General features: G+C 43.1%; 1 long non-coding RNA gene across 1 annotated transcript; it reads left to right on the forward strand.

Moving 5' to 3' along the window:
- Positions 1 to 349: 349 nt before the first annotated feature.
- Positions 350 to 27,326, forward strand: LOC144282571 (uncharacterized). The gene is made up of 4 exons (XR_013351069.1): positions 350 to 605; positions 10,430 to 10,573; positions 24,479 to 24,601; positions 25,253 to 27,326. It is a non-coding gene; the product is annotated as an uncharacterized LOC144282571 (long non-coding RNA).
- Positions 27,327 to 27,709: the final 383 nt, after the last annotated feature.

Here is a 27,709-nt window from a genome sequence, read left to right on the forward strand (position 1 = left end):
GAAATCAAGTCTGACACTTAACTGAGCCACCCACATTTGCCAATATTTTTTAAGTCTTTAACATTTTTGCTAATTCGACAGGTATGAAATGCTGTCTCTTTATTATGTTAATTTGAATTCCCTTGAGGGTTTTTTTCCCCCTTTTTAATGGTCGTGCATATTTCCTCTTCTGCAGATTGTTAATTCCATACTCTGCTCACTTTTCTATTGGATTGTTTTTTTTTTAAAAAAGATTTTATTTATTTGAGAGAGAAAAAGCTAGCAAACACGAGTGAGAGAGTGAGAGCAGGGGGAAGGGGGAGAGGGGCAGAGGGAGAAGCAGACTCCCCACTGAGCAAGGAACCCGGATGCGGGGCCCCATCCCAGGACCCAGGATCATGACCTGAGCTGAAGGAAGATGATTAACCAGTGGAGCCACCCAAGCACCTCGTCTTTGTCTTTGTCTTTTTTTTTTTTTTTTTAATTCATTCATGAGAGACAGAGAGGTGGAGAGACAGGCAGAGGAAGAAGCAGGTTTCCTGCTGGGAGCCCAATGTGGGACTCGATCTGGATCCCAGGATAACACCTTGAGACAAAGGCAGACGCTCAGCCCCTGAGCCACCCAGGTACCTCGTTTTTGTCTTTTTTTTAAAAAAAGATTTTATTTTAAGTAATCCTTACATCCAGCATGGGGTCTGAACTCACAACCCTGAGATCAAGAGTATCATGCTCCACCGACTGAGCCAGCCAGGTGCCTCTGTCTTTTTCTTACCGAATTGTAGAATTCTTTATTTTTCTGGATTCAAATGCTTCATTGGTTCTATGCATTGCAAATGTCTGTGATGTGGAACTTGGAAACTGTTAGGAAAAAAAAAAAGTTACCCTCTGCCCTGGGCCCTAGGATTTTGCTAGTTCAAGAATAGTTTTTATGTGAATTTCTTGACTTGCAATTCCCTCATCTCTCAGATTGTGTGAATTTGGGCCTCACACCCACACTGGACACAAGCTTGGGATTTGGATGTCTTGTGAGACTTTTTTTTTTTTTTTAATCTGCCCAGGCCAGAGACAAGCTTCCTTGCCCTTACCTGGGCTGCTGGGTACAGCTGCCCGCCAGGGCCCCTGCCTAATGCCAGGCCTGTTGTCTCGTGCATGCCCAGACACGTCTCCTGTCCCAGATTGGGAATTAGGCCCTGCATATCCTTAGCTGCTCTTTGGCTCCAATATCCTCTTGCCTGCAGGCCCACCTCCTGTTACTACCCCACTCACTACTCTGGCCCAGGCTCCAAGCTCTCTTTTTTGTTCCTAGCACCTGGGGATTTCTCTCATCTTCCATTTGAGCTCAGATGTGAATGTTATAAATTCATATTAGAGTTTAACCAGCATTCCCATGGAGTCTCAGTTTAGAGGGTCGGCAGGGGTACTGGGATTTGGACGTGTATCAGTTTATAAGAGCCAATTAAATTTTCAGGAATTTTGAGCCCATTGCTACACATCACCACCATTAAAAACTACATTATAAAAACTCACAATTAAATAAGTTATCATAAAAACAAGGCAATAAAAACTCAAAACTTAACACTTGCAATTTATTGTACTTTATTTAGGAAAATCTCTGTCTTGAATCTAGTTTCTTTCTCTTACGGTGCATACTATTTGGACAACATGGGATGTGATTTTCTAAGCCACACGTGGGAACACAAACAGCAGAATGGAGATGGAAGCTTCCCGGTAAATGTCCTCAGGTCACCATATGGAATAGAACCAAATGCCAAGAATCACTCACCTCCAATGCTCCTTTCGCACACACCAGCAGGAGAGGGAGGCGCTGGAGGTGGCTTTGCACAGATGGGCTAATGAATCTAAGATGCACCTAGAAGGTTTTTGGTGTTTTGAAGCATATCGAGTTCTATCAACTATCACTCTGGACAAATTTCTTTTTCTAGTTGGTAAACTAAAATTCCGTGGTATTCCAATCTTATGATAAATTTCCCCCTGGTTTTCCAAGTTTGATTTTTGAGGTATTGGCCAGGGACAGGGGGGTCTTCTTCACCACCTTTGGTTTTCAAAGTTCGCAGTGGTTAAAGGAGCAGAATTTATAGCCTGATCCAGGGGCGTTTTTACATATCATATTCTGCTAGACAAGAAGTGGCACAAAATCCGAAGTGCCCCACGGCTTGGACTGTGAGTCAGATTTAAAGATGAGGTCATAAAGAAGCATGTCAATTCGACATAAGATTCACTGCATTTCTTTATGGCAAAATACCAAGCAAATCTGGCATTTGTTTATGAAGGTAAAAGTGAAACCTTCAGCCCAAGCCCAAGGATTTTGAGGGGCTGGGACCTGCTCCTGGCACATAGTCAGCACCCAACAAATGCTTTGAGGGTGAAGGAAGGAAAGAACAACAGGCAGGCCCGGAGGACTGAGTCTGGAACCTCATCCACACAAAGATCCTTAATTTGAACTCTCACTCCCAAGGAAGTGACTCATAACTGCTATCTGATGGGGAATAAGAAAAATATGTGTTTCTATTAGCACATTACATAGAAGAATAGTATTCATCACTGGGGCATGATGTGTGTTTTGATAAGTTTAATGTTTAACATAAATATAAGCGCCATCTGTCATCTCAGATGCTGGGCTCTCCTTGGCATCAAGGTTTATCAGGGAACTTGAATTCTTTTCTTCATTGGTGTGGAGGCTCACATGGGACTCCAAAAGCAGAAACTTCATCATCGAGCCAACATTTACTGAGTGCCTACTGCATGCTGTAGTTGCAATAAAAATATGCCCTAGGGGTACAGGATGAGAGACAGTCAGAAGCATAAACACAGGGTTACAACACAAAACTGCCAGTGTCATAGGGGCAGGCAGTGGCCCTGCTTCCCAGAGGAGGGGCACAGACCTCATGGCACAGGGTAGGGAACATTTTCCCAGAGGAGGCGAGGAGTGAACAGAGAGTTGGAAGAAAAGGTTCAGATTTGCTAGCATTTCAAACTTTCAAGGCTCTCCCTCCCTCCTGACTTCGTGTGGCCCTACAGTCTTTGGTGAGTGTTTGGGTCAGAGGGGATGACAGTTAATTTTATGTGTCAACCTAACTGGGCCTTGGCACCAATGGTGCTCAATTGTTTGGTCAAACACTGGTCTAGATGTTGTTGTGAAGGTATTTTTTAGACGTGATTAACATTTAAATCAGCTGACTTTAAGTAAAGTAGATGAACTTCCATAATGTGGGTGGACCTTGTCTGATCAGTTGAAGGCCTTAAGAGAAAAGACTGAGGTCCCCTGATGAGGATGGAATTCTTCTTCCAAATGGCAGTGTAGAAATTCTGCTTGAATTTCCAGCCTTCAAACTCAAGATTGTAATATCAACTCCTGAGTTCCCAGCCTGTCAGTCTGTCCTGCAAATATCAGACTGGTAAACTCCCACAGCGGCATGAGCTAATTCCTTAAAATAAAGCACTTTAAATATATATATATTTGTATATGGCAGCCCGGGTGGCTCAGCAGTTTAGCACCACCTTCAGCCCAGGGTGTGATCCTGGGGACCCGTGATCGAGTTCCGTGTCGGACTCCCTGCATGGAACCTGCTTCTCCCTCTGCCTGTGTCTCTGCCTCTCTCTCTGTATCTCTCATGAATAAAATAAAATAAAATCTTTAAAAAAAATATATATATATATATACATATACATCCTATTGGTTCTGTTTCTCCATATGACCCTAATACAGAGGGCTTTATATTTAAACCACAGGGTTGGAGGCTGGGGCCCCAGCTGGATGCCTTCAAAACAGGAACACAGAACACAGCTACCCTGGAGGAAATAAACCCAGATTGTGCATGCCCTAATCCCAGCTCCACTTCTCTGTTTCTTTGCTCTTGTTGACTCACTAACTCTGGGGCATAACCTAATCCCAGGATATCCTGGCAGCTTTTGCTGGATTTGGTCCTCAAGCAGCCCTGCCCAGCCTGTCACACGTATGCCCCTTTTGCTCCTACTTTCAATCCCAATCTGCCAAGTGGTGGTTCCTGGCAGCCCTGCCCCGAGGGTAGCTACAGCAGCTTACGCTTGCATTTGCATGTTGTATACCCTCAGTCCCTCTGCGGTCCCTGGGCAGGTAGGTCTAGAGAACACACTGTTGTTTTACCTGCATAAATTTGCATTTTGAATCGGGAGAAAATTTAAGACGCCAGGCATTAGTAAGCGCCCCTCCCAGTTACCGAGGGCATTGGGCCAACCACTATTGAGGGTCTTGTCACAAAATATTTTAATTAACTGTGATTCCCCACATTCAACTCCCAACTAGAGAGAATAAATTGGGTCCTTCATCTTTGAATCTTGCTTTGAAAATAATAGGGGCTCCATAAATGCTCGTTACAATGTCAACAATAGGTGAGGATGAGTGTTTAATATGTGTCAGAGCCTAAGCATTATATATTATCCATAATATATCATATATTTGTCAATTTAATCCTCACAGAAAAATCTGAAATGGTGTCTGCTGCTATTATTCCCACTTTACAGATAAGGAAGCTCAGGCACACAGAGTGAGATCGTTTTACTAAAGGCAAAAGAACTAGAATCAAGATTCAAACTCCTGCTCCAGAGGCCTCCCTCCTGACAATACGCTGCTGATATAAATCCTATAAAGTCTAGAACCACTTTGATAACATTCGAGGTCATCTCGCCACATCTTCCTACAATTTCCAGGAGAAGGACAAGAAGGGTTTATGGAAAGAGTCCTGATGGGGAGTGGGGAGACCCAGGTCCTATAACTTTGAACTCAGCCTCCTCATTTATAAAATAAAGGACTTGGACCGGTTGCCCTCTTGGCCCTTGTGCAGTGCACACACTGCGGGAGGCTCTGTCCCAATTCTTGGCTCTTCTCTCTACCAAGTCTTGATAACCTGGCTTATCACTCAGTCCACACTTGTTTCTCTGACTTTAGCTCATTAACAATCCCTTTGGGGTGGTTTGCATGGCCCTTTGGGAGCCGTAAGTCCCTCTGAGACTCCAAGGAAACCAAAAGCTCATCCTCTTGGGGTAAAAAAAAAAAGGACATTTTAAAAAAAGGATTCATTTATTTGTAGAGAGAGAGAGAGCAAGCATAGCGGTAGAGGGAGAAGGAGAGGAAGACTCTCAAGCAGACTCCCTGCTGAGCGCGGAGCCCGATGTGGGGCTTGATCTCATGACCCTGAGAGCAGGACCTGAGCTGACACCAAGAGTTTGTCGCTTGTACCACCCAGGTGTCCTCCCCCAAATGTACATTTTCATAACCACACACCTCACACGTGACTTCAGGACGTTGTAGACCGAGATGCTGTCTATCCGTAAGGCCCCAGGTTAAGATCTCAGCCCAAGACAATGAGCAAGAAGTAGCTGAAGTGGATAACAGCCCAGACCGAGGATGTGCTCAGGGGGAAGGGTGAGCTCTGGCTGAGGGGGCACCGGGCCTGGGGTGGGGGCGGTGGCAGGGGTGCCTGGCCTCATCCTGGCCCCCCAGTCAGCCCAGATTGGAAGCCAAGCAGCACAGGGGAGGAAGGTGGAGCAGGGCGCCCCATGGGCCTGCCCGCACCTCACTCTTCTCAACTTGAAGCAGCTTCTGTGGACACTCTCTGGGCCCTGTCCCCCGCATTCCCCCGGCAGAATGATGGGGCGGAACTCCACAGCTCTAGTGTTTTGCCATCAAGTAGCATTTCCCTCTTAGCTCCTTTTGGACAATCCTGTTGCTCTATAGTTTAAAAGCCAGAGCAGGATCTGGGGCCTGTGTGTCAGATGTGCGGCCACCTTCTGGGTTCTCTGGGCGGGGAGGGGGGGTTCTCTGCACCCTCGGTATTTTGAGAGGAGTGTAGGTGGGAGGCAGCCTGGCTGGGGATCAGAGACTGTCAATGCAGAGAGGGGAGGACGGTCCCCCATACACTGCAGGAGACCCTTAATCTTCAAACCCCATCTCCCCTCGCCTGCCTCAGTGCCTGAGATGCCACAATTTGCACCCCTTTCTGGTTAAGATAGAGACTCCTTATTTCACTGCAAATATGTTTGTGTTTCTCATGAAGCCATCGTCCGTCCTGAGGAAAGCTGGCTGGCTCAGCTCCTCGTCAGCTGGCATGAGAGCGGTGGCCAGGGCCTGGGGGTGGTTTGCTGAGGAGCAGATACTGACCTCACTGTGCCCTGACACTGCTGGACCCTTCGACATGGAGAGAAGAGACTCAGGGTCTCAACCGGGAATAAAAATAGGTTCTCCCAAGAAAAAAAAAAAAAAAAAAAAAACCTCCACCAGGGCCTCACATGCCCTGCAGGGGAGACCAACTGCGAAGACAACCGGCTCTCGCATCCTCGGCGGCCTCCTCCCGACACACCGGGCCTGACACACCTGGCCTGACACACCTGGCCTGACGCACCTGGCCTCTTCCAGATGCGTTCCAGCCGGTGCCCTGCAAGTGTGGCTGCTTGCTCCATATATGGGAGCCCCTGCTTTTTAAGAGGAGCCTCACTTAATTCAATACCTTAGGGTCCTGCAGGCCAAGAGATAGCCGTATAGATAAAACCCCAAGGAGCTCAAGGCTTTTACCCTAATTGCTTCTAAAAATACTTTTTGGAAAGGCGAGCTGAAGTTCAATGTAATACTTTCAAACAGACCCTAAGGAAAAGCTATAGCGGGATCCTTCTCGAACACTGTAACCGTCCGATTGTGTGTCTCTCGTGCCGGATCTTTAGCCCCGACTCCTTAATGCGTGGCCAGACTTTCTGCAGCAGAGCTCGTTTTGCGCAGCCAGACTTCGGGCCTGTTGCTCCCCATGACACAGCCTGTCAGCTCTCCAGCTCTGTTCACTCTTCGGTCCTTGGAGGGACAATTAACCCATCTTTCTGGAGCAACAGAGCCTGACTCTTTGCAGATTAAAGTACTGTTGTTTGCTATAGGGAAGAAAATGCACAGGAGACCTGAGGAACTGATGTCAATGTTAGGAGCTTAAAGACCTGTAAGTAAACAAGGGGTTGGGTTCCATTTGTGTGTTTGCTTTGAGTTGTCGCTCTGAGATACTGCTTTCTTTGTGTTTGCTGAGGAATATGTACTGTTTTCTTAAAAACAGACCAGGAAAGTGGCTCTGGGTTTTTTAAAAGCATAATTATTTGAGTAAAGCTATTGGTGTGGATGAGATGTGTTTTCCGTGGAGAACAAACAAAGCCAGGGATAAGCCCATGGGGCAGGATTTGGGGGCGTGCTGAGTGACCGCTGGCTTGCAAAACAGGGCACTTCGGCTACTGTCCCACCGAACATGACTCATGTTAAAATAGATTGTTTTGGAAGCGGCAGTGCCTGCATGCGTTTCATTCTGGGAAAATAGAGTTCAGGCAAAATCGACCAGTGAATAAATGGGCATTCCTAGGATGGTATTGCTACACTAAACAATGTCTTGGAAAAACCAGTGCTTGCTAGTTTATTTTTAATGCAATATTCGGCCTGTCTGAGACAAGCTGTGGTCGAGTTAGAGGCTGTTTGTGGAGATTATGGGAGGCCACAATAAGTACCGAGTTTCTCTTGTTTTTTTTTTTTTGTTTGTTTTTAATTTACCCTTTTGTTCTTAATCCTCTGGGTGGAATGTGCCTCTTTTGTTCTTTGCTGCTCCACTTCGGCAAGGGGTTCCTTTGAGTAGCCTGGGGAATGAGTGCCCTCCTCTGGAAAATTTACTAATTACAAATTCAGGAAGCGTTGCTCTGGTTGCCAAACAGGACCTGTATTTAAATGTTCTCGGGAGAGAACACAAAAGAAATTATAGTAGGTCTCATGCATTAAAAGGCCTGCATTTATCTTCATAGATATAAAAGCTTGTTTTGGAATTTTCAAAGTGATTTGGAGAGACAAGGAGATCAATTATTTTAATAGTTTTTCTTATAAAGGTATGACCTCACTTTCTAGCCAAAATTTCATTTTTAAACCTAGTGATTTATTTTTTGCTCTAAATTACTTTTAAATGTATGATTTAAAACTCCTTCCTTTTAAAAGATTAGAAGCAAGATGAATAATAGCAAGGGCACATAGGACTTTTTTTTTTCAGCAAAGATAGGTGGATCTTTAGTATCACTTCAAGAAGATAAATTATTTTTTGTAAATCCCAAATCAAATTATTGTCTTGCCTGTCAGTAATTTATCACAGAGTACTTAGGACAATATCCTCCACTCCCCTAAAGTGCTATTTACCAAAGATGAATCTGTCCATAATGAACATTGAAGAGTGAATACTCCATTCTTTCTTTTTTTTTTTTTTCCACTCAGCAGAGGAGGGGAGACTAGAATCCTCGTGGCCTTGCTATTCCCTTAATCTTATCTGTGCGCGTTTTCAGCTTGTGGATCATCAGCAAATTTCAGATTTACCGCTTCCTAACTGAAGACCTTGGATAGGTCATTTGGCTTTTGCAAACCTCAGTCTCCCCCTTTGGGACACGGGGATACTAGTGGTGATGATGGTGGGAATGAAATGAGCTAATCTATGCTTGGTGCTGAGCACTGCACCTTGCATTAAGAAAGTGTTCAGTAGGGGATCCTTGGGTGGTTCAGTGGTTAAGCGCCTGTGTTTGGCGCGATCCTGGAGTCCTGGGATCGAGTCCCGCGTTGGGCTCCCGGCATGGAGCCTGCTTCTCCCTCCTCCAGTGTCTGCTTCTCTCTCTCTCCCTCATGAATAAAAAAAAAAAAGTGTTCAGTAAGTATTAGCTACCACTACCATCAGCATCAAAATCACTGTCTTTCTCTGCTCCTTTCTTTTCCACCCTTTTATTATAAAATAAAACTTATAGAAAATCCCCAAAACATGGGCAGCCCGGGTAGCTCGGTGGTTTAGCATCTGCCTTCAGCACAGGGCGTGATCCTGGAGTCCCAGAATCGAGTCCCGTGTCTGGCTCCCTGCGTGGAGCCTGCTTCTCCCTCTGCCTCTGTCTCTGCCTCTCTCTCTCTCTCTCTCTCTCTCTCTCTGTGTCTCTCATGAATAAATAAATAAAATATTTAAAAAAAAGAAAATCCCCAAAACAAACGCAGAGCTTAACAAGTCATTGTAAGGTGAACACCCACATAACCAAAAGAGCTGGCCACCCCAGGCTTCCCCTGTTCTCCTGTTCTCACCTCGATTCTCTCCCTTATGTGAGAAGTAACCACTATGCTGATTTTTATCATGGTAACTTCCTTATTTCTTTGTGGTCTTTTTTTTTTTTTCTTTTTAAAGATTTTATTTATTCGCGAGAGACACAGAGACACAGGCAGAGACACAGGCAGAGGGAGAAGCAGGCTCCCCAGGGAGACCAATGTGGGACTTGATCCCTGGACTCCAGGATCATGACCTGAGCTGAAGGCAGATGCTCACCCACTGAGCCACCCAAGTGCCCCCTCTTTTTGGTCTTATCACCTAAATGTGCATACCTCCACACTATAAATTTTTAGTCTGGGCATCCCCCTCCTCTCATTTTTACATTTTATGTCTTTTATTTCATTTTTTTAATTTTTAAAAATATTTTATTTATATATCTGAGAGGGAGGGAGGGAGGGAGAGAGAGAGAGAAAGAGAGAGAGAGAGAGAGAACGAGCAGAGTGAGAGGCAGAGGGAGAAGCAGTGCCAGATGTGAGGCTCCATCCCAGGATCCTGGGATCATGACCTGAGCTGAAGGCAGATGCTTAACCAACTGAGCCACCCAAGTGCTCCTCTTTTAAGTTTATTTTAATCTATAGGTTTCCCTCCATTCCTCTCTTTCTTCTTCAATTTATCTGTTGAAGAACCTAACCTGTAGAGCACCTCAGAGTCTATATTTTGCCAACTGCATATCCATGCTGCAATCCAATATATTTCCTGTCTGCTGTATGTCCTGCAAATAGGTAGCTGGAGCCAGGGGCTGGGTCAGACTTATATTAAATGCTTTCAGCAGGGCTGAAGGTGGAGGTGTATTCTTTCATCAGGAGGCAGGTTATCCTTGCTTGTGTTTTTGTGATGATACCAGCTGTTAAGTATCAATGTCAAGAACCATGAATTCACCGGGGTCTGCAAAATACTGATATTCTAATTTCACCATTTATTTTCATTTATTATTTGGAATTCTTTCATAAAGGTCTGCATCCCTTCATGTTGCTTTTGGTTTCTCAGTGGCACAGATCACTTGGAAGAATTCTAATTTTCTTTGCTTTAATTACCAGTTTTCAAGAAAATGAATTAGTTCCCGTGGTGATTTTATTTTTTTTATTATTTTTTTTAAAGATTTATTTATTTATTCATTCATGAGAAATACAGAGAGAGAAAGAGAGAGGCAGAGACACAGGCAGAGGGAGAAGCAGGCTTCATGCAGGGAGCCCGACATGGGACTCGATCCCGGGACTCCAGTATCATGCCCTGAGCCAAAGGCAGACGTTCAACCACTAAGCCACTCAGGCATCCCCATTTATTTTTTTTTAAAGATTTTATTTATTATTTGACAGAGAGAAGGAGAGAGAGCACGAGAGCATGACCAGGGATGAGAGGGAGAAGTGGGCTCCCTGCGTGCCTGACATGAGGCTCCATCCCAGGACCCCAGGATCATGACCTGAGCCAAAGGCAGACACTTAACTGACTGGGCCACCCAGGTACCCCTCCTTCATTTACTTGTATACTTGTTCTTCATCTACATTGTCTGTACATACAGCCATAACATACTATATACTCTCCTTTTAACCTTCTTTTAGTTCTACAAGTAATCTGGGTATGTCTAAGGTGCCTCACCAGTGTATCTCTAGTCATTTTGGTTTCCAGAGACTCATTCTCCACTTGATTCCTCAGGAAAGGCTCATGGAAGCAATATCGCCTGAGTCCCGGCATGTTGACAACAGTTTGTACCTTTTACATAAAAGTCAATTTTGCTAGCTATAAGATCTTTGCTCACATTTTCCTTCTTCAGGTGTCTTAAACATATTATTTTATTCCAATTTCTTGTAATGAAAATCTGATTTTCTTTCTGAGAAAGACAGCATAGACAGCAAAGGATTTTTTGTTTTGTTTTCTTTTTTTTTTTTTTTTAAAGTCCACTATTTTTTTTTACCGGAATATATCTTGGTGTCGGTTATTTAGAGTCAATATTCTGGATATGTGTTATGTCTGTCATTATGTAGTCTTAATCATTTTTACTGCAGGGAAGTCTTTTCAAATTATAGTGTTCTGTACTTGCTCCTTTCTCTTGCTTTGAAGTGTTTCTTTAGAAATTCCTACTCTCCATATGTTGGATCTTCTTTGTTTCCTTTTCTTTTTTTCTTCTACTTCTTTGTTTCCAACATTTGTCACTTTCTCCTAAATTTTTAGGGTATCTTTCATTTCTTTTTGATTCTGAAAAACCCTTCATTTTCACCTTCTCTTTCTAAAGCATTTTCTGTTGTTTTGTTCAATCTATTCTTCAATCTTTTAGTTTAGTCCTCGTTTCTAAAATGATTTTTTTTTTATTTCTAATTCTTTCTGAATTCTATCACCTCATTTTTGAGTTTGTTTAATTCTGGTTTACATTGTTCTTTTATGTCTTTTATAATTTTTCTTCTCATCAACAAGAGCTTTTTGAGATAAAATTCTCATATCATACAATGCACTTATTTAAGTTGTACAGTTCAATACTTTTTAGTATATTTATGGAAATGTGCAGCCATCATCACAACATTAGACCATTTTGCCACCCCAAAAAGAAACTCTATGCCCACTAGTAGTTATTCTTTATTTCCCCTCAACTTCTAAGGCAATCTCAGAATATGTTCCATCTTCATAGATTTCCCTATTCTGGACATTTCATATAAATTAAATCTTTTATAGACAAAGAGAGGCCGAGACATAGGCAGAGGGAGAAGCCAGCTCTCTGTGGGGAGCTTGGTGCAGGACTCAATCCCAGGACCCCAGGATCACCACCTGAGCCAAAGGCAGGCACTCAACTACTGAGCCACCCAAGCACCCCACAATATGTGCCCTTTGTGTATAGCTAGCTTTTCCACTTAGCACAGTGTTGTCAAGGTTTGTCCATGTTGAAGCAGGTATCATTAGTTTATTCCTTATTATGGCCCAATAATAGCCCATCGTATGGATATACCATAATTTGTTTATCCTTTTAGCAGTTGATGGACATGTACATTGTTTCTACTTTTTGGCTCTTACCAATAATGCTGTTATGAATATTCATGTGCAAGTTCTTGTGTAGACGTATGTTTTCAGTTTTCTCAAGTCAATACCTGGAAGTAGAAATGCTGACTCGGGGGATGCGTGGGTGGCTCAGTGGTTGGGCGTCTGCCTTTGGCTAGGGGCCTGATCCTGCGGTGCCGGGATCGAGTCCCACGTTGGGCTCCCTGCATGGAGCCTGCTTCTCCCTCTGCCTGCGTCTCTGCCTCTCTCTCTCTGTGTCTCTCATGAGTAAATACATAAAATCTTTTAAAAAGCAATGCTGAATTGTGTAGTAACTGTACATTTTACTTTTTGAGGAACTGCCTAGCTGTTTTCCAAAGTGGCTGCATCATTTTACAATCCCACCAGCTATGTATGATGTTTTCAATTTCTCCATATCCCTGCCAACCCTTGCTATTGTCTTTGTGATTATAGCCCTCCCGGGGGTGGTTTCGATTTGCATTTCCTCCAGAGCTAATGATGTTGAGCAGCTTCTTTCTTGTGCTTACTGTCCATTTCTATGTCTCCCTTGAAGGAATAGTTAGTCAGTTGTGTCATTTTCTTTTCTTTTCTTTTCTTTTCTTTTCTTTTCTTTTCTTTTCTTTTCTCTTTTCTTTCTTTTTTTAATGATTATTTATTTATTTGAGAGAGAAAAGGCAAGAGGGAGTGGCGGGATGGGTGGGCAGAGGGAGAAGCAGATTCCCTGCTGAGCAGGGAGCCTGATGGGCTTAATCCTAGGACCCTGGGATCATGACCTGACCTGAAGGCAGATACTTAACTGACTGAGCCACCCAGGCATCTCTAGTTGTATCATTTTCTTAATGTATTTTCCTTAAAATTTTATTTATTTCAGGGAGAGAGCACATTTATTTAGAAAGAGAGCAGGGGGAGGGGCACAGTGAGAGGGAGAGAAGCAGACTCCCCACCCCCCACCCGCAGTGTAGAGCCCAATGTGGGGCTCAATCTCACAAACCTGAGCTCATGACCTGAGCTGAGAAACTAAGAATCAGTTGCTTAACTGACTTTGCCAATCAGAGGCCCCATCATTTTCTCAATGACTTTTAAGCTCATTTTGAGAGAGAAAGTTATGGCTATGATTTTTTTTTTTTTTGTGGATTTTTTTTTTTCTGGCATGCTTACAATTTCTGTAGTATAGCTGTTCAACATTTATTGCCCTTTTTTCCCTTAAGGACTTTATATGGAATTAGACTTTTTCTGCTGTGCATTTTTAAGGAAAATTAATTTTCCTTAACTTTTAGAAGGAGGCAGGGTAGCTTTTCTATCTTCATAGAGCTCCCTCTTGGTTTCCGATTGTACGCATATGTGTAATTTGCTTTCTGGTACTGTCTGGCTCTGTTCCCCTCCAGCACTTTTATCTAGACCTTCCTTCTCTATGTTGTCCGTGTCTTACTCTATGTAATTGCACAGTTTCTCCTCTGTGTGGCGCTCCTTGCCTGAAGGGGCTCTGGCTAGACTCTGGGCAGTTCATGGGAGTTAGACTGAGCTGACTATGGACCTCCTTCATTCACCTGTCATTGGACTGGATAAGTCCCTTCCAAGTCTCAGCTACTCCTCTCAAATTGTTCTCAGAGAACACCTAATGGGTACTTTGTAGTTCTGTTCAAAGGTCTGTCCGTCGCCTCATTGCCTCCTTTTGCTTTCTCCTGCACAGATGCCATAGGCCTTGTGGCTATTTGCTTGTGGTTTGGGGTTTGTGGGGATGGCTCAGATTCCAGTCTCATGGTAAAAGATGTCTGTGGATTTTTGGTTTTGATACTTAGTTGCTCAGTCTGTTTTTATGAGGGAATTTGGTGTGACTTAAACACTATGCTATCACGGTGCCTGGCTGGCTCACTGCATGCAATTCTTGATCTCAGGGTGATGAGTTCAATCCCCACACTGGGTGTAGGGCTTACTTAAAAATAAAGACAAAACAAATAAATAAACTCTATGCCATCACCACTTCCACCTTCCTAGGAAGACTCCCTCTTGGACCATTTCACTGATAGTGAAATTTAATTGCCCTTCTCTTTTGCTCTTTACATTGAACTTAATTCATCTGTCTAGTGCACACTCAGGTTGAGGTTGATAATCATATTCAGGATCATTAGTTACTTCAAATAGCATATGTTCTTCATCACTAGAGCTAAATGCTATGGGTGCTCTGGGTTCTTTCAAATCACACACGTCAGTAAGCAATCCTCAAGGCCAGTGATTCAGCAGGTCCACTCAGCGCCTCTGACCAAGAGCTGAGCCACATCGGATCAGGCTGGGACTCATTTTCTGGTCCTTTTGCATGTCTACTATACATCTTGCTGATATATTACCTCTTGCTGAGAACTTACTAGGGACATACTTTGTGAAAATTTCGGATTTCCCTTCCTAACCCACGTGCTAAACGTCTGGGATCCAATGGATTCTGTGGACTCTATACAAGCTCACAACCTCCAGAACAGGGATAACCTGAGTCTAGACTAATCTGCTGTGATTGAATTGTTCTTGTAGTCATTAGCTCCATAGGCATTTATCAAGTGCCAGCTATATACCAGACACACAGTGCCGGATGCTAAGAATATCAAGATAAATGTGATGTGCTCTTGCCCTTCCAGGGATAGAGAAGGATGATACACAAATATTAATTGTGATGCAGGGAAATAATTGTTAGGACAGAAATGCAGACCATATGATATGCTATGGGAAAGGTGCAAAGAAAAAGGAGCAACTAACTGTTAATAGGAATTCCTATGGCAGCAAATAAAGCTTCACGTGTTCTATGTCCTAACATAAAAGTGTGTGTATTTGGCAAAGGTGAGAATGGAATACACAATTATGGAAATAGTTTTTGCATTAGCAGAAGAATAATGGGCATTTTACGTTGTTAAATTTTTATTGTTATTACTTTTCAATAATGGATACTGTTTTATACATGTACACACGCACACATACATACACATGCATGAACGTGACTCAGCTAGTTTCTTGATGCACTTTTCACGTGTAGATAAGCAAACCTCTTGGCCCTGATGGTAGACACCTAGGAGGGTTTCCCTCCTCTTTCCCTCCTCCTGTATAATAGCTGGAAAACACCATGGGACTTTAAATGTGTCACCATCGCTATGATTTTCAAAAGAGAAAAGAACTAGAAAAAGCTGCGAGGAAAACGACTGGTGTAAATCCCAGACAGGACAGTTTTGGAGCAGACGCTAGAAAGGGAAATGCCAAGCAGGTGTCTTCAGAGTCATAATGGGACCTTTCAACAAGCCTGGCAGGAGGCATCTTTGTGACCGAGAGATTCATGGGACATTCAGGGATGGTCACGTGCAGGGAATTCACAGGCCCTCCGTGGCAGAGGGACAGAGAGACAACAAATGCAACTAGCCCAGAGGTAGTTCTCTGGCTGCACCAGACTGGGGAGAGCAGGGGGATTTTAATATGGGGATTTTTTTTTTTAAAGATTTTATCTATTTATTCATGAAACACACAGAGAGAGAGAGGCAGAGACACAGGCAAAGGGAGAAGCAGGCTCCCTGCAGGGACTCGATCCCAGGACCCTGGGATCATGAGCTGAGCCAACAGCAGATGCTCAACCACTGAGCCACCCAGTGCCCCCAATATGGGTTTTAGAGAAAATGACCCACGTGCACTCTTCATAGAGACAGAATAAGAGAGGCTGAGCTATGTTAGAAAGGGAGAGACACTCGATTAATCTTGGACTTAATCTAGGAGGCTTGTCAACCAGGGCACTAGAAACTACATTCTGGTCATTGTAGCATCAGCTGAAGAAGTTCCCTAGAGCCCTGCTCCCACCTTCCAGCACCTGCTTGTGTTCCCAGCTCTGTGGGAACACAGCCTGCCGTCTGAGCAGTGTCAGGAACTGCAAACAGCGAAGCAGGTACCTCCCTTCCCTGCCCAGCCAGACTGTATCTCAGAACCATGAATGAAAGTCTGGCCGCCTCCTGAGGCTGACATTCTCTAAACCAGCCTCTCCTGGCTCACGCCCCCCACCCCTCCCAGAACGCTGAGGCCGATTGGCAGGATTTTCAGGAGACTGCTAGACGGAGTGTGGCATCAACTTGGCATCAAACTTACCAAATTACAGATAAAGGATTTCCGTGTGTCTGAAAAATCTGAATTTTTCTAAATCAAATTTGATTGAACATGTCTCAAGGGAGCTCTATATTATTTTTATTTTATTTAATTGTTAAAGATTTATTTATTTATTTATTTATTTATTTATTTATTTATTCATGATAGACATAGAATGAGAGAGAGAGAGAGAGGCAGAGACACAGGCAGAGGGAGAAGCAGGCTTCTCCGACGTGGAGCCCGACATGCAGGGAGCCCGACGTGGGACTTGATCCCGGGTCTCCAGGATCAGGCCCTGGGCTGAAGGCGGTGCTTACCACTGAGCCACCCAGGCTGCCCCTCTATATTATTTTTAAAAATAATTTCAGTGGGAGAAAGAAGGAAGGGAAGGTTTTGGGGAGGGGGTGTGTTTCCTCCCATTATTGAATTTTTTTAAGAGGCTTTTTTTTTCATGGATTCAGTGGCAGAGTGTAGACAGACACATGGCAGGTGTTTGACATAAAGGATATTTCAGTCTGATTTACTGGGTATGGGCATCTCAGGAGCGAGGGTGGGCATCGGGGGTGAGGGTGAGAGCAAGCATGAGCAGCTGTTTCTCCAGCCAGAGCGGCTGGGAGGCTCCCAAGGGTGGAAGCTGCTCCCCAGATTACAGGGGACCGGCCTGGGATTCCAGGGACCTGCAGCATCTGCCCTGGAACAATTTACCATCCAGCTCCAGCCAAGAATCACTGACCGCGAACACGGGATCAAGTGTTCCTGGGACACAACAAAGGCCGGTGTTGGTTGAAAGGGAGAAAATGCCAAACAATCTCGTTAGCATCAGCATTCCTATCATCACCCTCTGAACTTCTTTTTGGGTTTGATTTGGTTTCCTGCTATGGTCATGTGCAGCCCTTATCTGAACAAGGACACCCTCCCCTGGTCTCTGGGATCTGGCTGGTGGCTGGCAGCTTATCTGAAATGACAGAAGCTTCTATGACTCAGAGAGCTAAGTGCCTCTTTTCTTCTTTTAAACAAAAGCCTTTGGTAGCAGAAACGCTCATTTCTCTCTTGTTTCCTGCAAAGCATGAAATATATGCACCTCCTCCAAATTCTGAGGGTTGCAGAATCCTCTGCTGTGACAATGACATGTTTACTGTGCCAGAAAACGTCTTGGTTGGACTAAATGAAAGTGTGTTGCACTTAAAATCTGATAAATAACTATCTGAATACACAGAATGAGATAATCATCTTCGGTACCGAATCTTTCTTTTCCCCTGGAAAGGATTTATCACAAAGCCTTTCACAGAGCAGGGTCCATTGTTCTTTTATGATAAGAAAGAGCCTATAGAGGTTCAGCTAGTGGGCCACCTGAGCTCAAGTCTGGCTTTGCTATTTGTACCCACTGGGATTTGGGGTGAGCTAAATAATCGCTTTGTGCCAAACTTCCTCATTTGTGCCATGAGCCTGCTGCACTGAGCTGCCCTGATGATTCCATGAGATAAAGCCTGGAAGAAAAAGAAAATCAGCCTAGTGCCTGGTACAGAGAAACACCCAGTAAATGTTAGCTATTATTATCAAGTTTAACAATTGTTTCTAAACAATTTTACAAACCGGTAAATGCAAATATAGGCAATATAAACAGGGAGGGATCATTCTTAAACCCAATGAATTAAAAAAAAGAAATTAGGTGCCATAAAACACGTAATCTGAAAGAGGGCCCCTGTCTCTACTCCCAGGGTTGTCTCCTACCATGTGCCGAGAGAATGCAGAGAGTTCATTGCTTTCATCATCTGCAGGGGAAATGATTTTACGTCCAGTATCTGCCCTAGAAATGCCCATGCCACCGGCAGCTCAGCATACACACCATGCATTTGCAGACCAATGAATCCTAAGCCTTGATTTATGTTGTGTCAAGTTGCAGACACAGGCAACAGGCTTCCCCAAACACACCAAGGGGGGTGGACACAAGGCCGGCCCCAGCTGGTAGGAGTACAAACCCGGTATGTATGGGGCTGTGGGAGGGGAGAGGGCAAGGAACACTTGGGGTAGTACACAAGAAGAATCCTCTGCCCTCAATGTTTGGGTTTGCCTATAAAGTCACAGGGCCTAAATATAAGTCAGTGAAGAGTTGTTGTTGTTTAAAGTTTTATTTATTTAAGTAATCTCTACACTCCACATGGGGTGCAAACTCATAACCCTGAGATCAAGAGTCATGTGCTCTTCCAACTGAGCCAGCCAAGTGCCCCAAGTCAGTGAAGAGTTTTGATAAGCACATTTAAATCATATTTTAAAAATATACACACCATAAAATTTGTCATTTTAACCATTTTTAAGTGTGCACTCTTGTGGCACTATGTACTTTCACACTGCTGTCCCACCATCACCACCATTCACCTCCAGAAAGGTATGTTCTTATTGTGGCTGTTGGGTACAGAGGATCAAGGATGAAATTTTGTTCAACAAAATGTCAGAAACCCGGAGCAGCTGGGGGGCTCAGTTGGTTACATGTCTGACTCTTGATTTTAGCTCAGGTCACAACCTCAGGGTCATGAGATTAAGCCCCAAGTCAGGGGTGGAGGTGGGGATGGAGGGGGGGGTCCATGCTCAGTGGGGAGCCTGTTTGAGAGTCTCCCCTTCTGCCCCTCCCCCTGCTCGCTCACTCTCTTAAAATAAATAAATCTTTAGAAAAAAACTGTCATAAACCCATGTCATGTGTGTCCATACCATCAGGAGAAACTGAGGTTTAATAGGAATTCAAAGGAAGGGATGCCCCTGTGGGACACAGGCTGCTTAGCAAGAGTTCTGAGAAACAGTGAAACCAGGATTTCGGGCCTCTGGACCACACAGCCCTCACCAGGTTCCTGCAGACCCAATTCCCACTGTGGTCGCTCTGGACAGAAGGGAGCAAAAGTCAGTTAGGCTTTGCTTCTGGCCCTTTGGCAAGGCCTTAGTCCCCTACTTCGTTCCCTCTTGCTCCTGACTCAAAGGACGTGTTTCCATTAAGCCTTTCATTAAGTGTCATGCAGGGCCTTAATTCCTGCTTCAATTTGCAACCCAGGAACCTTTGGTACCCACAGGTCTTCTCTCTTTTTCTCTCTCTCTCTCTCTTTTTAAAGATTTTTTTACTTATTCATGAGAGACACAGAGAGATAGACACAGGCAAAGGGAGAAGCAGGCTCCCCACTCGGAGCTGACGTGGGACTCGATCCGGATCCTGGGATCACGACCTGAGCAGAAGGCAGGCACCCAACCGCTGAGCCACCCAGGTGTCCCATGCAGCTCTTCTCATCCTCAGGTCACACTCCCAGCCTCCTCCAGCCCATGGTCCTCGCTTTTCCCCAAGGTGGTCCAGTGTGAGATCCTGAGTGTTGGAGCCAGACAGGCCAGTTCCAAGCCTTGCCCTGTCACAGTCACGTGCCCTTAGCCACGTCCCAGCTGTCTCCTAATCTACAAAATGGGAATCAGATCCCTACCTCCCAGAGTCTGGGACAGCTGCATTGAAAGTCTTGCAGAGGGCCCTGGAGTCGGTGCTCAGAACAAGCCAGTTTCCCTCGCTGGACAATGCATGGCCCGTAGTGGAGTGCATTGCACTTCTGATTGTTTTCTTTTCCTTTCTTTGTTCTATTCCAAAAATGTATTGCTATTCAATGTAGTGGGTCCACGTGATACACTTTTGGGGCTGTAACAACGAGAAAAGGCTACAGGTGAATGGAAAGAGCGCAACAAGGACACGAAACGGAGCGCTAGGCACACAGTAGGTGTGCAGTTGCGGTTGTCAGACTCTGCACCGACCAGAAGGAGGTGAGAGGGCTCTGAGCTTCTCCAGAAGGAGCTCTTGTTCCCTTTGGTCAGAGATGGGACCATCAAATTCACACATTTTGTGCTTACAGATCTGTATACTAAGACCAAAGGCAAAAGAAATGCTGATTTCTCACATGATTTTTTTTTTTTCCTGTTGATAGGTCACAATAGTCAGGAAGAATTTTGAGCACTTGGCAGTTTTGCACCTTAGTGCTGACCTAGAAGGAGAGAGGGTGTGGCATTTACAGATAAGTAACTGAAGGCTAAGGTCAAATGAATGGAGGACCTAATTAGTTTCCTAAACAGAGAAAGGTCTGGTGCCTGCCTGGCCCCGCTGCCTTCTGAGGGTGCTGCTAGCTCCAGCCCGACGAGCTCTGGTCTCTGGCTTCTGTTAATGTCCCCCTTAATCTCAAAGGACATTTCTCTCTAACTAATACTAATAAACAATTTTAATGTTTAGATAAATCAAGTGTGCCTTAAAAGGAAAACCGTGAATTTAAGCCTTGTAGTGAAATAGGCAGCTTAGTTTGCAGTGAAAAAACAAGACTGGAAATGGTGAGAAACCAGCAGAGTCAGCCAGGCTAGCCCTCGGTGGCTGTGTTCCTCCTCTCTCAGCCCATATGGTGACACTCCTATGGGCTCCCAGCCCAGAGGGTGGCAGTCAGGATACGCGGTTTCCAGAACATAATGGGGCTAAATGAAAGGTCTCTGACTCCAACTTTCAATTATAGCTTAGAAACGGTTTTAGTAATAGAATTGAAGCAGAGATCAGCTAGGGGAAAGATGCGTAATCAGATTTTCCATCTCTGAAATTGCTCTGGGGGAGGGATCATTCATTTATTCAACAAATATTTGTCAAAGATTCACTATGGGGACGCCTGGATGGCTCAGTGGTTGAGCATCTGCCTTTGGCTCAGGAAGTGATCTCGGGGTCCTGGGATGGAGTCCCAAATTGGGCTCCCCACAGGATTCCTGCTTCTCCCTCTGCCTGTGTCTCTGCCTCTCTCTGTGTTTCTCAGAATAAATAAATAAAATATTTTTTTAAAAAGACACACTATAAAAAAAAAAAAAAGACACACTATGGTCCCTGGTAATGGGGTACAGTGGTGAATGCACACATGACTCTGTCCACATGGAGTTTATAGTCAAGCACAGAGGAGATGGGCAATAACCAAATGACTCTGCAATTCCACTGTGTATGGGCTATGAATTAAAGATCTAGCAGGGTGCCGTGGCAGCTCAGCTGCTTAAGCATCCAGCTTCAGCTCAGGTCATGATTCCAGGGTCCTGGGCTCCCTGATGAGTGGGGAGTCTGCTTCTCCCTCTCCCTCTGCCCCTCCTCCCACTCTGCGTGCTCTCTCTCTCAAATAAATAAACATCTTTAAATTTAAAAAATTACAAGCATATTTAGACACTGTTAAGAAAGTCTTAGATAAATTTTGTGGATTAAATGTGTAGAGAAACTTCCAGTGTAAAACCATCTTAAGATTCTGAATAAAATATAAAGACCATAATCTTCTTTTTTGTCAGTTAAGGTACAATTTACATATAATGAAATTCACTGATGTTAATTGTACAGTTCAATGAAGAAAGAATGAATGTATACAGTCACATAGCCACCAGCACCACCATGGTAGAGCACATTTCCATCACCACACAAAGTGCCCTGTGCCCTGTGAAGTCAATCCCTACCCCCCATGCTCCGTCCATATCTGGTATTTTCAGTATTCCCACCGGAAAGCACTCTTACCACAAGCACACCTAATTGGCATGAAAGCAAATCTGCCACAATAGATGACATCAAAAAATAAAAGGGAGACATTCATTAAAGAGGACATAATGGAACATGAAAATTAATAGCAAAATGATAAAGACTTGATTGCAAAATACAAAATATTTGAATATGTGAAAGATGTGCATAGATTCATGGCAAAACTATGCAAATAACTGATTTAATTTTGTGGATTGTACCCAAGCATTTGTCTTCAAAATCTTTTGTTCATAGTATTATCCTTTGTTTTTTCTTTTTGATTCTGCCTCTTGTTCAGCACCTCACTTTCTTTAAATTTATTTATTTATTTATTTATTTATTTATTTATTTATTTACTTACTTACTTATTTATTTATGGGGAGGGGAGAGAGAAAGAGAGACAACCCATGAGTGGCTGGGGGGGTGGGTGGTGAGGAGCAGAGGGAGAGCAGAGAGAGACAAGCAGACTCCCTGATGAGAGTGGAGCCTCATATGGGGCTCTATCCCAAGACTCTGAGATCATGACCTGAGCTGAAATCAAGAGTTGGACACTTAACTGATTGAGACAACTGGGCACCCCAGCATTACATTTTTTATTTTTTCACTAAAATTTTTTCCTAACATTTTTTCCTACATTAAAAGAAGTATCAGTTTCCAAATACCAAGATGCATATGTATAAATGACCTTTGTATTGCACGGCGAGAGCCTTCTGCTATTATTGGTTCTTGATGCATTGTCACATGTCCATTGATAGATGTTCCAAAATCCTACTGGAAATGTGGGTTCAAAACTTTGCACCACTGTATAGACCATTATGAAGGTAAAGATTTAAGTAATATAAAAATGGGAGTACTGCATCAATGGATAGATGAAACTCAACCGTCATTTTGTTATCTTTTTAAAATAAAACTATTTATTTATTCATGAGAGACAGAGAGAGAGAGAGAGAGAGAGAGAGGCAGAAACACAGGCAGAGGGAGAAGCAGGCTCCATGCAGGGAGCCCGATATGGGACTCGATCTCAGGACTCCAGGATCATGCCCTGAGCTGAAGGCAGAGGCTAAACCTCTGAGCCACCCAGGGATGCCCATTTTGTTATCTTTTATGGCAAAATTTCCCTCCAGTCAATGAGTTACACAATGAAAACGTTTATGGCAAAAATATTTGCAGGAAGGATGCTTATGGCAAGACTACAGAAACCAACCTGATCCCTGGGAACCATTGATTCACTTCTTGTTACTATAGTTTTGTCTTTTCTAGAATTTCATATAAATGAAATTATACATTATGTAGATTTCTGTGTTTGAATTCTTTCACTTAGCATCATGCTTTTGAGATGTCTTCATTTTGTCATGCATGTCAGGAGTTGGTCCCTTTCTATTGATGAGTGGTATTCCACTGGATGGATATACCACAGTTTGTTTTATTAATTCGCCAGCTGATGGACATTTGAATTGTTTCTGGTTTTGAGTTGTGAATAACGTGGATAGAAATATTCACCTATAAGTCTTTGGGTAGACATACATTTTCTTTTTTTTAAAGATTTTATTTATTCATGAGAGACACGGAGAGAGAGAGAGGCAGAGACACAGGCAGGGGGAGAAGCAGGTTCCATGCAGGGAGCCCAATGCTGGACTCGATCCCGGGACTCCAGGATCATACCCTGGGCTGAAGGCGGCACTAAACCGCTGAGCCACCCAGGCTGCCTTACATTTTCATTTCTTTTGGGTAAATACTTAGGAATGAAATGGCTGTATCTTATGGTAAGCAGAATTCTGGGAATGACCCCCGAGGACCTTCACCCTTGTATGACCCTCTCTCCTTCGACTGTGGGTGGAACAGGTGAATATAATGAGATATAACTCTTTTTTTTTTTTAATTATGATAGTCGCACAGAGAGAGAGAGAGAGAGAGAGAGAGAGAGGCAGAGACACAGGCAGAGGGAGAAGCAGGCTCCAGCACCGGGAGCCCGATGTGGGATTCGATCCCGGGTCTCCAGGATCGCGCCCTGGGTCAAAGGCAGGCGCTAAACCGCCGCGCCACTCAGAGATCCCTGATATAACTCTCTTGATTATGTTACCTTACAGGCAAAGGGAGATTCTCTGTGTGGGCCTAATTTAATCACATGCACCCTTCAAAAGTGGTAGTCAAAAAAGGAAGTCAGAAAGATGCTAAGCGCAGGGTGGTTCAGTGAGTCCTTACTGGCTTGAATATGGTGAGGGCCCCTAAGAAGGAATGTAGACACTGTGCAGGAGGTGAGAGGAGTCTCCAGCTGATAGCTGGCAAGGAAATGGATACCTCGGATCTGCAGCCAGGAGGAACTGAATTCTGCTAACAACCTGAGTGAGCTTGGAAGCAGATTTCCTTCTGGAGCCTCAGAAGAGGACTCAGCCCAACACCTGGACTGCATGCAGTCTTGTGATCTTGTGATCCTGCCAGCAGACAGCCCAGCCACAGTGTTTCAGATTTCTGACTTTCAGAACTATAGCTAATAAAGGAAGGTAAATTTTAAGCCACTAAACTTGTGGTAATTTATTATAGCAGCAGAAAACTAATATATATGGCATATGTATGTTTACCTTCATAATAAAGTGTTAAATTGTTCCCAAACATGGCTATACCATTTTTATACTCCCACCTACGATGTATGAGAATTCCAGCTCTTCCACATTATTGACAATACTTGATATTGTCTTTTGCATTTTTAAAAAAAGACTTTATTTATTATTTGTTTGTTTGACAGATAAAGTGAGAGAGCACAAGCGGGAGGAGTGACAGAGGGAGAGTGAAAAGCAGACTCCACTGAGCAGGGAGCCTGATGTGGGGCTGGATCCCAGGACCCCCAGGATCATGACCTGAGCCAAAGGTAGATGCTTAACCCATTAAGCCACCCTGGTACCCCTGTCTTTTTCATTTTGTAGCCATTCTTGTGAGTGATATTTCATTGTGCTTTTAATTTGCATTTCCCTAGTGATGAACAATATTAAGCAGCCTTTCATGTTATTATTTGCTATCCATATATCTTCTTTAGTAAAATGTCTGTCCATAACTTTTACCCACTTTTTAAATCGTATTATCTTCTACTTTGAAAGCACTGCTGGGCTGGCGGCAAAGTAAAGGGAATAGAAAGCAAAACTATGAGAAAGCCTGATTGCGCAAGGGTAAGAAAGGGTGGAGCAGGCCTTTGCTGAGAGGGGTGGAGGAGAGGTGTTTGCCAGTCCCAGAGTCAGAGTTTAAATGAGTCACATGCAGAGGGCAGGAGATAAAAAACATGTGGCTTAAGCAGGATGGGAGGCCAGAACCCCTGGAAGACCAAATAATGGTCATACAAGAAAACAACTTACCTGAGTAAGATGTTACCTATCACAACTGTGATGCTGGTGAAATACAGAAAAATCTCCCTCAAGGAGTCCCAACTGCAGGCTTCCACTCACACGTGTTTGAGCCCGAAATTTATCCCTTTTAGAGAATGTAGTATAAATGGACCTGAAAACTTTAAATTGAAACTCTATTTTAGAGTGGCTCCATGTTAGAAGTGCCCCCACATCCCCAATTCATCTACCTGGTCATTGCACCATAATGCAGGACTCAAAGAGGAATCCACAGGTAAAGTTCTAAAGTACATGAATTCACAATAAATAAAAATCACTGAATAAACAAGGACTAGTGACATCATGAATGAAGATCATCTGAGACAATAATACTGGACCGCAAAGATTAATACCAGAATGACTGGATACAGAATATGAAATAAGTGTGTTTAATATTTTTGAAGAGATAACAGAATAAAAGCATAACAAGGACAAAAACATTCAAGGTTGACATATTACCTAGAAAAGAAGTAAAAATTGCATGACAGCTGATTACTCAAGGGAACAACACAGCCAGGAGACAATGAATACCTTCAAAGTGCCAATTGAAAATAACCATGAACCTAAAATTATATGTTATGAAACTATATTTCATTAAAGAAATCAAAATAAAGATATTATCAAACCAAAATGAGCAGATCTGAGTGACAAAAACCATCACTATGAATCTTAGGGATGTACTTCAAGGAAAAAGAGAATGATCTCAGAAGTTTCCGAGATGCTAAAAGGAATGGTGAGGAATATCGGCAAAAACTGGACAGATGTAAATAATATTGCATATAGAGCATGATAATGTCTAATTGAAGGTTTAAAAATATCCAAGGGAGGAGCACTTGGGCCATGGACTCTTGGTTTCAGTTCTGGTCATGAGTCCTGAGAGCAAGCGCTCAGCAGGGAGTTGGCTTGAAGATTTTCTCCCTCTGCCCTTACCCCCACTCTATAGTGCACACACTATTTCTCTCTCTCTCTCTCTCTCAAATAAATAAATCTTTAAAAAAAATACCCAAGGAAGAATTTAAAACCTGTTAAAAAAATAGCTCCCAAATTGGAATTTGATATAATGAACACGTTCTCTGTTCTTCACACCTTACACCACTTAATTCTCCCAACCGCTTTATGAGGAAGGTGTTATTATTAGCCTATTTTTCAATTCAAAAGATACACATAACCTTGAAGTGTCACCAGAGACTTTCACCACGTCTATCAGATGCTGAATCTATTCTCTTGAGCACTCTACCACTCTGCCCTCACTGGCAATAGCTGTTGTGGAAAATATAGGCAAGTATAAAGAAATATAGAAAAGTGACATAGGCAAGCATAAAGCCAAGAAGTCCCCTGACTCATGATTATCACATGTATAGTGTATGTATATGTAAGTACACAAAACATGTCATTTTGAAAAAGATTAGGATCGTACCTATTTGTTGTTTTGAATCTCATTTCATATTACTGGTTAATATAATATTCTAACTATAATTATCTTGCTTTTAATTATTCGTTGGAAAGATATTTTTAAATGATTGCATTGCTTAGTATTTTTTAACCTCTTTACCCCTACTCGCATCTTCTACAATGTTCACTCTTAATTTTTGTTAGAAGTGAAGATAATCTGTTTCAATACTTTTATTTTTTCAAATTTGAAACGTATTAGGTGAGGGAGGTGGGGTTTTCTACAGCTGGGTATACACTTTTTTTTTTTTTTTAAGATTTTATTTATTCACAAGAGACACAGAGAGAGAGGCAGGCTCCACGCAGGGAGCCAGATGTGGGACTGGATCCCAGGACCTGGGGATCAGGGGATCACTACCTGAACCAAAGGCAGATGTTCAACCACTGAGCCACCCAGGTGCCCCGATATATACATTTTTGTTTTCAAGACCTTCATTTGCAAATAAGCATCTGTGTCATATGATCACAAAATTATGTGCTGCAAAGGAGATTCAGGGTAGAAAATGTGGATTTTCAAAACATACAAATTAGACAGTTTTGACAAAAGTCTTTGCTTTATTACAAAATTTTCCTGTATGTATTCTTTTATATAAACTATAACCTTAAGATACGGAAATGTCATTTCTTTATGAAAATTGGAAAAAAAAGAAAATTGGATGCATATGGAACTTCACATAAGTGCATTTATGAGTTTAAAAGAGATGCATTTGTACTTGTGTGTATATATGTGCACATGTATACATATATGCAAATATATATTTCAGTCTCAAGCCAGAGGCTATCATCATGTTATTATAATGTGAATAATAAAATCTCATTAACTCAAATATGCCACTAATTTTAAGCTTTTAATTACTCAGATATGAAATATACAATTTATAGTAAGGAGAAACCAATACCAGTATGTGTGTGTATTCAATCCTGTTAGGCTTTGCACAAAGCACTAACTTGTTTCATTTTTTTTTTTTTTAGTACTTGTTTGCTGTTTGATGAGCATAAAATGTCCATACCCCAAAGTAACAAGATGTCATATGAACATTAAAATTTTTTTTCTCTAGGAGACAAAGAGAGGCAGAAACATAGGCAGAGTGAGAAGCAGGCTCCCTGCGGGGATCCGGATGCAGGACTGAATCCCAGGGCCCCCAGCTCATGAA

Source organism: Canis aureus, chromosome 13 (genome assembly GCF_053574225.1).
Source record: "Canis aureus isolate CA01 chromosome 13, VMU_Caureus_v.1.0, whole genome shotgun sequence".
In the NCBI taxonomy this organism is placed as follows: Eukaryota; Metazoa; Chordata; class Mammalia; order Carnivora; family Canidae; genus Canis; species Canis aureus.